The 10,897-nt window shown below is 41.0% G+C and overlaps 1 long non-coding RNA gene across 1 annotated transcript; it reads right to left on the bottom strand.

The window, feature by feature from the left end:
* Positions 1 to 5,283: 5,283 nt before the first annotated feature.
* Positions 5,284 to 8,392, bottom strand: LOC123154238 (uncharacterized). The gene is made up of 3 exons (XR_006476741.1): positions 7,849 to 8,392; positions 7,173 to 7,756; positions 5,284 to 6,312 (listed from the first exon to the last, which is right to left on the bottom strand). It is a non-coding gene; the product is annotated as an uncharacterized lncRNA (long non-coding RNA).
* Between the last annotated feature and the right edge of the window lie 2,505 nt (positions 8,393 to 10,897).

Raw genomic sequence — 10,897 nt, forward strand, 5'->3', positions numbered from 1 at the left:
TCCTCCCAACTTCTAATGGAGTTTTCGGGGAGGCTTTTTAACCAGTGCCGAGCTGGTCCTTTGAGCTTGAGGGGCAAGTATTTGATGGCATGGAGATCGTCTCCGCGAGCCATATGAATATGGAGGATAAAGTCCTCAATCCAGACCCCCGGGTCTGTGGTCCCGTCGTACGCCTCTATGTTCACTGGTTTGAATCCTTCTGGAAATTCATGGTGTAGTACCTCGTCGGTGAAACATAGGGGGTGTGCGGCACCCCTGTATTTAGCTGTACCATGGCGTTCGGACGGTTGTAACATTTGATTGTGGCTGAGTGCTGGAGTGCGTTTCCTTGATCCGTAGATGGATCTGGTTGCGTCGGCCCTTTGATGCGAGTCCTCGCGTGGGTCATGTACTGACTTATGTGCGGCCTCGTTGGCCGCTCTATCGCAGCCACGAGGTCGTCGATCCGACCGGTCGGCAGTTTTATTTTTGGGCTGTGGGGGCTCTAAGGCCTCATCGTCGAATTCAGGCAGCAGCTTTCGCTTTGGGTAGCTCTTCGTGTGGCGACTACCACCATACTTTTCTGCCGTATCGAGCACTTTGTGCCATCTACTGTTGAGTGTGTTTTGTGTGGCCTTGAGCCTTTGCTTCTGCTTCTTCAGACTCCTCGCAGTGGCGATAAACCTTCTATGGAGGTTCTCTTGCTCCAGCTGCCTTTCCGTGATGATGTGTTCATTGTCATCCGGATTGTTCTCTTCTCCGAAGACGGGTTGATTAGCTTGACGCTCGGTGTCGCCGTGTTCGGACAGCGGCTCGGTACTTTGTTCGTCGTTCGCTGGCTCACCCTGCTCTGTTGCTGGGTCTATTCGGTCGTCATTTCCTTCGGAGTCGACCAGGGTATTGTTTTTTCTTGCGCTGTTATCGCTGCTTTTGTCGAGGCGGGATTTGGAGCGGCGCCTACGGTGCCGCTTTGATTGCTTATCGAGGGAGCTATCCTTTGTTGCATCCTTCCGTTCCTCGTGATCATTGTCTTTGGGTGTATCCACCATGTATATGTCATGTGATGAAGTGGCGGTCCAGCGCCCTGTTGGCGGTGGTTCCTGTTCGTCTCCTGCATCATTGTCCATACCATCGATATCTTCGGAGTCGAAGTCGAGCATGTCGGTTAAATCATCGACAGTGGCTACTAAGTGGGTGGTGGGTGGGGAGTGAATTTCTTCGTCATCTGCGTCCCATTCTTGTCGGACATAGTTCGGCCAAGGTTCTCCTGACAGGGAGAGAGATTTTAATGAGTTTAGTACAGCGCCGAAGGGCGAGTGCTGAAAGATATCCGCGGAGGTGAACTCCATGATCGGCGCCCAATCGGATTCGATAGGCATGGGCGCAGGCGGTTCGGAGTCCATGGACAGAGACGAGTCCAGTGGTTCGGATTCACGGCTCTTGTGGAGGGTAAGGTCAGTATTCGGCTCTATCGCCACTGAGGGTGCGGCCTCCAAGGCAGGGTCTATCTGCCCGTCCTCGGATGGCGCGATCTGTTCCGGATTGAAGGCCGGAGTGGTTGCTGGTGTGATTTCCCAAACACTGTCCGACGGCAGAGCTACATCATGCGCGTCGTGATCGTGTGACACACCTGGCATGGGCTCGAATCCGTCGAAGATCAAGTTTCCGCGGATATCGGCAGTGTAATTCAAGTTTCCGAACCTGACCCGGTGGCCAAGGGCGTAGGTCTCGATCTGCTCCAGATGGTCAAACGAGTTGGCCCGCAGTGCGAAGCCGCCGAATACAAAGATCTGCCCGGCGAGGAAGACCTCACCCGGGAGCGCATCGTTACCGATGATCGAAGGGGCCATCAAACCTTACGGCGACGGCATAGTGGAACTCTCAATGAAAGCACCAATGTCGGTGTCAAAACCGGCGGATCTCGGGTAGGGGGTCCCGAACTGTGCGTTTAAGGCGGATGGTAACAGGAGGCAGGGGACACGATGTTTACCCAGGTTCGGGCCCTCTCGATGGAGGTAATACCCTACTTCCTGCTTGATTGATCTTGATGATATGAGTAGTACAAGAGTTGATCTACCACGAGATCGTAGAGGCTAAACCCTAGAAGCTAGCATATGGTATGATTGTTTTTGTCCTATGGACTAAACCCTATGGTTTATATAGACACCGGAGGGGGCTAGGGTTACACAGAGTCGGTTACAAGGGAGGAGATCTACATATCCGTATCGCCAAGCTTGCCTTCCACGCCAAGGAGAGTCCTATCCGGACACGAGACAAAGTCTTCAATCTTGTATCTTCATAGTCCAATAGTCCGACCAAAGGATATAGTACGGCTGTCCGGATACCCCCTAATCCAGGTCTCCCTCCGTAGGTTCAGTCGAAAAGTCGATATAGTAGAAGGCTCCTTATTATTACCAAGTAGGAGAAGTCTGTCTTTCCATGCCACCAAGTTACTGGAAAGCATGTACGGGTACATATAATCAGTGCAACCAACTCTTAGTACCTCAACAAGAAACTAGTGTGCCAAATCCACGTCTCACATATTTTCTTGTATCCTCATACTGACCCATCCTTTCAAGGCCAACATCTCCTAAATAAAATATTGATTCAGAAAGTCATAGTGCAACCAGGAGGGGTCACAAGTTGCCAAGCGTACAGCTGGTCCTGGCCGTTGAAAAATACCTATGAATCCGTTGATGCTTTTGGATACACGAAGGTTCTACAGTAGAGCTGAATAAATTGCCAAGATGGATTCGCAGCTGTAGCAAGAGTGAGCATGTTCATTGAGACAAGGGATCTTCTAAGGGAGAACATATCATGGCTATGAATATATTTGGCAACTACTGATTTGTCCAAAATACTTGGAGGGCTCAAGCGACACAATGGAGTACTAGGGTGTGTGGGATCAATGAGCTCATGTGTCTTTCCATTGTTCAAGTCTTCTGAGCTTGTTTGGTCGTCAAAGTTTGTAGAAATAATAGGAGTGAAGTGCATGCCTAAGGCATATTTAACTTACATAGTTGTGGCATACAAACTAGGGTTTGGTCAACAAAGGTTATTATTTAATAGCCTCTAGTTAAATATATAACATAAACTGCTATCACTTTTTTCATTCACATATTAATTCCAGAACCAATCATAATAATAGTAACATAGTAAAAATGTTTGTAAAACAATAAACATAACACACAATTCAGTAAGGAGTTAATTATTTCCATGCATATATGCACGAACCTCAAGAAAAATGGGCAACATTGAATTTCATCAACATTTGAAATAAAATAATACAATTGCTGCATTTTCTTTCCTTAGGAGAGGCATGAAAGTGATACTAAAATTTTGAGACTGTTTTACATTGATATTTGTAAACCCTTGAAATTTTCTGTATTCTATTATATAGTATAAGAAACTCAAAGATGAACACCTCTTTAACTAAAATTTTCGTCGAAAAATGAGAAAAATGGCAAGTTCTTCCTGATTCCTCTGTCAGTTATAACAAGCGAGGGCATAGTGGAGGAGACCGCAACTACATTCCGCGATGCTAATCGCAGTGGAAGTGGTTATTGCAGACAATTGTGGTTTCACTCCCTCATTATTCATCGTGTTGGCTCGCGGTCTAGGCAGAATCAGGAGTCTTGGCCTTCGATGGCTCAAGATTTTGACACAACAAGGATCCAGACCTATGACTCCAGACGTGGACGGAAGTAAGAGTACTAGCCTTAAGTTGCCTCAAAGCATAATCTAGTGCTCAACCATGGGAGGGTTTAGCATAGTTAGCATGGATATGGAGAGGTTCGGGGTGGAGCGTGTGACGAGAGAGACAAAGAAAGAGAAAGAGAGAGAGAGAGAGAGAGAGAGAGAGAGCTTTTTCAGATTCTCTCTCTATCTCTCTGTCTTTGAGGTGTACAATGTCTAGTGCGAAGAACTTTTACTTATCCTACAAATTTTATAAAATAAGTTTATAAATTTTCCACTACTACCTTGTGAATAATCTAGGGCTCAGTAGAAGGATCCCAATGAATCTTACTCCAAGCGCCAGGCACGGGATAGTTGGTGAATTGTCTAAGTGGGACAGCTATGGCCATACTTTTTCGTTTTTTCCCAGTGTGTTTCAACGGCTTTTTGTTTCTTCTAGTTTAGCCTTTACTTTTTTTTTCTTGTTTGTTTTCTTTTTAATTTATTAGTTGTTTTTCTTTCTTCTATTTTTTACTCTGTGGCATGAATATAATTGTTTATGCATCAATATTTTACAAATACAAATTGAACGTCTTTTTATTTCTTTTTAATACATGAAATTTAATACAATAATATTTGTTAACGTAATTCAAATATGTGAGAAACATTTTCCAAATACGTGATTAACATTTTTTGAATACTAGATGAACATATATATTCTTTTTAAGACACTCAACCATATTTATACATGCCACATTTTAAATATGTCATGAACACTTTTTAAATACACAATGAATTCTTTTGGAATATATGATGACCATATTTGAAATATGAGGTCATCATAGTTTCAATACAGATGGACATATTATAACCACGAACACATATCTTTTTTCATTTCTGCAATACACACTACTAGGGAAAATCCTAGTAGTAGCGCTTGTTTTCTAGCTAGCAGTAGCGCTTGTACAAGCGCTACCCCTAAGGCGCTACAGCTAACTCTTAGAAGTAGCGCTGGAAAGCGAGCGCTACTGCTGTACCTAGTTAGCAGTAGTGCTTTTCTTGGAAAGCGCTACTGATAATAGTAAGTAGCAGTAGTGTTTCTTTCGAAAAGCGCCGCTGCTTACTTTTCCTGTATTTTTGACAATACAGCTTATTTTCATTGTGGTTTTATATACATTACTTTCATCAAATGATTTTATGACCATGATTAGTTATTATATATAACAGTGGGTGAAATGAACGTGGAGTAGATTCAAGTGGAGGCAACATGTGGTGCATGTCGAAAGTACTACTAATGCAAACTTGATCTAGCTTGGATTAGTAATACTTTTGATGTGCATCACATGTTGCCTCCACTTGAATCTAATGCATGTTCATTTCACCTTATCATCATGCTCATATAACAACTTAGCATCATGCATCATCAATCATAATAAAAGTCCTACTCATCATCATCGATCATACAACTTCTACTCGTTATCATAATAACAAGTCATACTCATCATCATCATAGTCATCTAACCAATCCTACATAATTGTTCTTAGCACATGATCATGAGTATTAGCTAGGACCTAAATAACCTCTCTAAGGTAAAATAACATAAAACAAGATAGGCCCTGACTCTCCATTATGGAGAATGGATATTATCCTGTCTCCAATTCTTGCCCTTCGCACAATGTTGCTTCCAAGTACCTCCCTACGATTCACCATACATTTTTTCTAATCTTTGATTGTCATGTCTCCATTAGTTTTAGAAATCTGGTATGAACATGAGCAATTCGTTGGATGACCTGCCCGTAAGTTCAAAACGTCAAGGCGACCTTTCGGAAACATCAGATGAGGCACACAATCCTTCAGGATTTTCTTTTGATAAACATAGTAATAACTTCGTAGTTAGCAATGTAGTTGAGTTTTAGAAGAACTAGTCGTTAACCCGTGCAATTGCACGGGCTAGTCCATAGAATGTTTATGAATAATTGCTATGATTTTGAGTTCATCATTGTTATTTGGCTCTTGGTTCACAATTGTTAGTCTTGTCTTCCATGTGAATTTGCTATAACACTTTCTTTTCCCTGTTTAGACTTGGTAGTTTTAACGATATAAGGAAGTATATATGTGTTCTTAATAGATCTGAAGCATTAAAAATTCAAACTTTTTCTATTTTTTTCTCATTTTGTTTTATTGTATTTATGTTTCAAGTGCATCATTCACCATGCTTTCATTTGCACTCACTATTTTTTGCTAATAATCCCTGCCATTGTTGGACTCTGTATGTATATGTATGTATCCTTCCCATCTGACTACAAAAGGTAACATGCAGCTTGATGGACTGAGTGAAAACTTATGTGAAAAGGATACCTTCTGATTGACAACTGGTCTACCAACTCTTTATTCTCGCAAGTTTGAGCCAAGAACACATGCTCATTCCAGATGTAGTAATGGACCATCGTACCTCAAAAACGAAGTTGGGATTGTTTAACCGGTGAGAAGACAACAATTGATATACTGGGAACTGTTATGCCTTCTCTTTTCTAGCTGGATCAACAAATTCATGTTGATTCATACTCAGAATGGCCATAGAGAAATTATTGTTTATACCGGTGAATGTACTGCTCCCAAAGCAAGATGCGGCGAAGGAGCCCACCATGTTGACAAACCTACATGCACATGTATCAACGCATATAAAGATGAGTTTAAATACAGAGGTACCAATTTGTAGTGGCATTTGAATCAAACCCAAACAGGGGATTCCATGTCAGTGCACTAAAACAATCATAAGATGGACCCATCTGTAAACATAACAAAGTTGGGACTATTGCGACCACTTTATTTTGCATCATTGCACTGAATACTTTTATCATATGGCAGATAATGTTCAGTCTTGGACAAAAAAAAATCTGGAAAAGCACATGCGAGATTATGGATGGCTATATGATAGGTCTAATTCCTTAGGCGTCAATATGGTCAAAGTTCAGACCTTTGCATATATTCAATGCTAAAGGTATATATCAAATTTGGACTGATCTCAATTAAAGTTGGTTGTTTCACTGGCAACAAATAACTGGTCATCTTTGTTACAGTCCAGTAGTAGCTTAAACAATGGAACCATATGTGAAGAGCGCCCAGGCCTAGAAGTACTAATGGAACGACATAAGAATTAGAAGAGACTGGGAGAAGGAGAATGATCCGTTGTTGGCCATTCATGTATCAACATAAATAAAAGTTGGTTCAGATACAGATGTACCATATGTGTAGAGGCCAATGACACTCTCAAATATAAACGTTGAATAATAATGTCAATCCACTGAAACAATTATAACATGGAAGCATTCATGTAAAGAAAACAAAGTTGGGAATATTAACTACTACTTTATTTTGCTGTGTAGCATAGAATTCTTTGCATCCACTGATACAAAAAAAAAGTGTGGAAACCACATGGGGAGGGGGGATTAAGGATGGTCATATGAGTGGTCTAAAATAGTACAATATTCATTGACCAATTGCAGGGACTTGGTACCTTCAACAGATATGGTTTAAAGAAGAGTTCATCTTTATGATACTACATGTGTGTAGGCAAAACATAATATCAGTCTGTTTGTAACTGCAGAGTTGTTCACGCTTGTTTTCTTCATCTTCACACCTACACATATAGAAATTAACTCAACTGGCATCTTCTTTTGTGAAACAGAAAGAACCATAATAAGTGAGATGTCTCATACATGTTATCTATAATAGCTGTGCAAATACATACTATTTTTGCATATTAACTGGGGCGTCCAAGGGGGTGTTTGGTTTAGAAGTCCTAGGACTTTTTCTAGTCCCAGGGACTAATCAAAAAAGACTCTCTAGTAGAGTCTTTTTCTAGTCCCTGTAAAAAAAGTCTCTCCCGTTTGGTTCCTAGGGACTTTTTAGGGACTTTTTCTAGTCTCTGGGACTAAAAAGTCCCTGAACCAAACACCCCCCAAGATTTACCTACTGCCTTTTGTTAAACATAAAGAGCTTAATTTATTGTGAGCTGAATTACTCAAACCTGCTTTAGTTCACAGGCATCACCTTAGATCTTAGAGGCCACCTGATAAAAGGACTCCAATGGATGATCTCCTGTGCATAGCAAAGTGGTTTCATCAAATCCAATCTCAACACCTATGAATCAATCTACGATACTTACTCACAGGTATACATGAAGAACTTACCATATGCGCCCTGGCCGGATATATTAAATAATATATGTGTGATACACTGTACGAAGAGGCAATCAATCCGTTTTACCTAATCCAAAGGCTGGGCAGGGTGATGCATACTGATTATTCACTGCATAACCGAGGTCCTGCATTCAACTTTGTCCTCCAATTTTATAGAATTGTGTGGAGGCAGCCGATTACATAATGAATCGATATTCATCATCATCTTTTCAATATCGCTTCTTCCTCAGAAAAAGCAACGTGGAAAGACAAAGATTGATTGCACCGGGAGGCTCTTGGTACGATAAGAATCAGTCAGGAGACATGATTTGTCACTGTATCTAATTCGCTGTCATCAGATCAGATGGATTAAGAGAACTATTGAAGTTTTTTTAGTAGAGAAGAGAGGAGGGAGGCAATGGATGCGCGAGGGAGAGAGAGAGAGAGGCCTGCGGGGAAGAGGAGATTATGCCCAATGGAGGTGCGACCATATTTCATTTTTTTACGCGTGCGATCAGATTGTCTCTTTTTAAACCCGATTGCTCTTCAAGATTGGTTGGGATCGGATTGCTGCTGTACTTCTTTTTCCTGGACTCTACGCATAGAGGTTACATCTCGAGATTAGATGGGATCGGATTGCTGCTGTACTTTTTTTTTCCTGGACTCTACGCAAAGAGATTACATTAGACGGTTATACCACACACCAAATCTATGGTTCGTAGTATTTCTTTTGTCCTGGACTCTACACACGGATGCTATCTTTGGTATTTCTTTTGTCCTGGACTCTACACACGGGTGCTATCTTTGATTGTAATTAATTTGGTCCCACAAAATTGATGGTTCTCAATTTTGTTTTCTAGAGTTGACTTTTTTTGGTGGTCCCACAAAATAGATGGTTCTCAATTTTGTATTCTGGAGTTAATTTTCTTACTAAGGATTATATGGGTCGATCTCCACCGTAATAATTCGGTCCCACCAGATTAACGGCTCCTAATTACTGATTAACGTGGTAATTTCTAGGGAGTCACAAATTAATATAGGTATATAGATAGATAGATATAGATTTATGCCAAAGATGCACGGATGTCGTAATAGTAAAGAATCTTACCATGACATCTCCATGGATGTTACCGTAGTTCAACACGTGCACTAGTGGCACATATTAACCATAATGTGGAGGAGTTTGATAATAGATATTGTAATTCTCAAGATCAGTAATAAATGAGATTAGATGATTTTTCTCCTGATAAGTTAATTCTGAGCCATCGGTATAGTAGGTTTTGTCTACCATCTTCCGCACATTCTTTGAAGAATGAAAATAAGCTATGAATGAAAATAAGATGACAAATATTTTGAAATAAACAATATAAATTACTTAATAATTATGTTTGAGAAACTCACATAGCGGTAGAATTGGAAGCGTATCAATAAGGACCCAAATGTCCATATTGTCTTGGGCGATGTCAGGATCACCAAGATCCATGGTGACAAGCATACCCTCGTAAAAATCATACATCTTGCAAAGTGCTTCCCAATTCGGGCAACCAAAATGGGATACGCTCTCAGAATTGTGTAGATTTACATCAAAATCCATACCATGATGGGTCCTTAGGTGAATTTTCTTTGTTTCCATACTTTCATGATCTTCAAAATCCATCCTCTCCAAAACATAGCATCTTGCATGGCATGGGATAAGCTAGTCGAATTGTAAAAGACGAAAATTACACGTTCAAGTAGTAGAAGTCGTGCTTAATTATGAAAAAACACTTGTCGTTGTTGCTTACCATTTCAACATCTAAGGTCTCCTGGAGCTTAATGTTGAAGCGCCAACCTTCGTCCAGGTGAGGCCTATCGCACAGACCCCGGTCGTCGTTGCACCAGTCGCACTCCCCAGGAAGACTTTTGTCGTCCGATGACGACATTTCCTAGGTTCATAATTCAAAGATTAAACTTGCACAATTAAATATATATACTACAAATACTAAATTAGATCATTATTATTCATCACGGGTTGACTATCGGTCTGCCTAGTCTTTTCTAGAAAACTCTTAGTTCACGTGGTGTATATATTCGACCGCCAGTGATGGTCGCTCCTCCCTTCGTCCCTGAGTGCATTACACCAAAACCAAATCATAAAATAAATCAGCATGCATTCAATAAGCAAAAATAAATCATCTCCTGCGTCTGTACATCGTCGAATATTATCACTAATACATCTCGAATAGTATCATACATATAACATCACTAATACAACTAAAACCTTAGCGAATGACGGGTATCGGTGCGGGCGGTGGACACCCAAAGAGAAGGAACCATCATAGGATCATAGCTCCTGTGAGATCCCTGAAGAAACTGCCAGGTATTGGAGAACCTGCCCTCCAACGCAACCATGTAGCGACGGACGTGCTCGTCCTCCTTGCTGACACGGTGACGTAGCACCTCCGCGGGGTCCTCAAGCCTTCGGACCATGACTGGCCCACGCGACTGCCACCAAAGAAGGTTCGGGTCAACGACGGGCTGGCTCCTCACCAAGCTGCGCCCCTGGAAGGTAGCACCTCCCAGTACCATCCCGACGAAGCCCAGTCCCGGACATGGCCCCTCTGATCAAGCAAGCCTCCTCCGCCGAGTCGACAACGAGGATGCGGGATAGGCATCATCGACATCGATGCGGGAATAATTTCTTTAACAAAAAATAAACTAGTTCTATTAATTTTCTTACTAAAAATTAACTAGTTCTATAGTAAAATTTTAAGATCATCAAATCTCATATAGCTAAATTTTCTTACAAAAAATAAACTAGTTCTATTAATTCAACTAGTTCAACTAAGCAATTACTATAAATAAAAATAAACTAATACTTACTAAAAATAAACTAGTTCAACTAGTTCTATTAATTTTCTTACTAATTCTATTAAACACTTACTAAAAACAGTAAAAAACTATATTGATTTTTTCTCTAAACTGAACACTACAACCCTAAATTAACATCCACTTAGTTACCTAACCAAATTAACATCTACTTCGTTACCTAACCTACTTCCCTAACTAAAAAACATCTAAT

Source organism: Triticum aestivum, chromosome 7A, assembly GCF_018294505.1.
Source record: "Triticum aestivum cultivar Chinese Spring chromosome 7A, IWGSC CS RefSeq v2.1, whole genome shotgun sequence".
Taxonomy (NCBI): domain Eukaryota; kingdom Viridiplantae; phylum Streptophyta; class Magnoliopsida; order Poales; family Poaceae; genus Triticum; species Triticum aestivum.